Here is a 2,136-nt window from a genome sequence, read left to right on the forward strand (position 1 = left end):
GGTATAGCTCCTCGTTAACTCTCCAAACTGTTATTCTAAACACTGTAGTATTGAAACATAAACACCAACTGCGCTGCATTATAACTGTCATATAATTGCCTCTAAAATTTATATCAACCACCAATATAAAAAAATATGCCCAAATAAATGACATACCCAAAAATATTAGCCCATACGCATGAAGAAGTCAGAAATCCAATACCTTTTTCTAAATACAGTTTTTAATTTTTTTTTCGCTCGCTTTACCCTTTAGTAGCTAACAAATGGTCGTGCCATAATTTGCAAGTTTCCTACACTTACATCAGTTGCAGCAGAGCATAAAATAGAGCAAAAATATACATGTACATATGTATGTGTACATAATATACTTCAATAACTGTAAATGTACACCACACTTAGTAAACTTGTAATTCAATTATCATATCGGCATATCGAATAACCCTTCATTTCGCACCCGAACACCCATTAACCAGCGACGCCCCTTTTACGCACCCAACCTACGCACCCTTCGGCAGCAGTGGCAGTAGCAATAGCGGCAGCAAATAAGACATATTATTTTATTATTATTTCAAAATGCCAAAAAATAATGAAGTACACGCATTAATATACACATATACACAAACATACAAACAAATATACTTGCGAGTACATGGCTGGTGCATAGAATTTATTGTGCGGCAATAAACCCTGCTTTGGCTACCAAAAAGCATCAACTGTAAATATTAGTGTGCTTGTATGTGTTTGTGTGGTATACACGCCCAGCTTGCTGAAAGGCATAGCGCACATAAGCATACACATACGCACATACATACATTGGTATGTATGGATTGACTGAGTAGTGTTTAGTTGCCGCATAAAAATATCGCTCCATACGGACATGTTCACGCCCACCGAAGCMGCACAAAAAGAAAGCAAGAATTGAGACTGCATTGTGGCACGACGCATTTGTTCGTTTGTGTGCTGCATGCTGCAAACACTTGGGAGGTTATTTTTTACACGCCAAACACATACAAACCTTGCCGCTTTGGCTGTATTGTTTCTGCTCATAAATTACCTGCTGCGGCATGTTTGCATATGCGTCGAGGGTAATTTATGTAAATTCGAAAATTATTTGTATCTAAACACACGTACACACCCATACATACAGTAAGCGTGTCCTGCAGGCACAACACACACACACACATACACACAGAGACACTTTGTTTGCGGCGTTGTAATCGTATATCCTGGTTTTGTTCTCGATTTAAGGTTTTTGATGTTTGCAGTTGTTGTTTTTACTTTTGAAATTATTTGTTTTTCTTACTTTTCGCTATGTATATATTGTTTAGTGTGCTTGCTCTCTTTGTAGTTGTTTTCTTTTTTTTTTTTTGTCTTTGTTTTGTTGCTTGTTTTATTCATCCACTCATCCACTTGTTGTTTGGTCGTCTGAATTTTAAACAGATTTTGTCCTTTTTGTGTTTCCTCGTTGGCTAAAAGCATAATACAAAATTACTGCAAGCGCGTGCTGTATTTTTATGCCATTTTTTATTTCAATCTTTTTTTTATATTTTCAATGCTTTTTATCTGTTTTCGGTTCACCCCTTGAGTGCGCTCTTTTGAATTCTTACAAACACTTAAATATGATTAGACGAGCGGCCCGTTGTTGGAGAGTGCAAAACTTAACCCTAAATAATGCGGTTAACAGTGGYGAATTGCGGTTGTTTACACATATATAAATAAATAATGATTATTGTCTGGGGTCTTCTGCGGTCCAATCGAATGTTAATTTATAGTCAAGCGTTTTTTATTTGTAATCAAAATACAGGCCATTCAATATTTTTTGCTATACTTTGATCTTTACTGCGTTATTTTATTGTTGTTGCTGGTTACTTACACTCAACTTAATTTGTTTTATAAATTATGCAGTGACTCCGAAAGCTGGAACTTAAAACTTTCCACAAATGTACTGTATTGTATGCTTTTGAAAATAAGTTTCATTAGTTTTTAAAAATATAATATTAATATTTGTTTATTCATAAGACACTATTACTTGCTTTTAGTAGAAAATTAAAAATACTATTGTTATTAAAAACATTTATTTTAAAAGTGGAATTATTCAAAATTATATTATTGCGAAAGTTAAAAACATATATAAAT

General features: G+C 34.2%; 1 protein-coding gene across 1 annotated transcript in view; it reads left to right on the top strand.

Moving 5' to 3' along the window:
* Positions 1 to 2,136, top strand: part of LOC108977374 — a gene marked incomplete at its 5' end in the record, with an annotated part of 34,288 nt that overhangs the window by 19,726 nt on the left and 12,426 nt on the right. The window lies entirely within an intron of this gene.

Source organism: Bactrocera latifrons, unplaced genomic scaffold, assembly GCF_001853355.1.
Source record: "Bactrocera latifrons isolate USDA-ARS-PBARC rearing strain unplaced genomic scaffold, ASM185335v1 scaffold_117, whole genome shotgun sequence".
In the NCBI taxonomy this organism is placed as follows: domain Eukaryota; kingdom Metazoa; phylum Arthropoda; class Insecta; order Diptera; family Tephritidae; genus Bactrocera; species Bactrocera latifrons.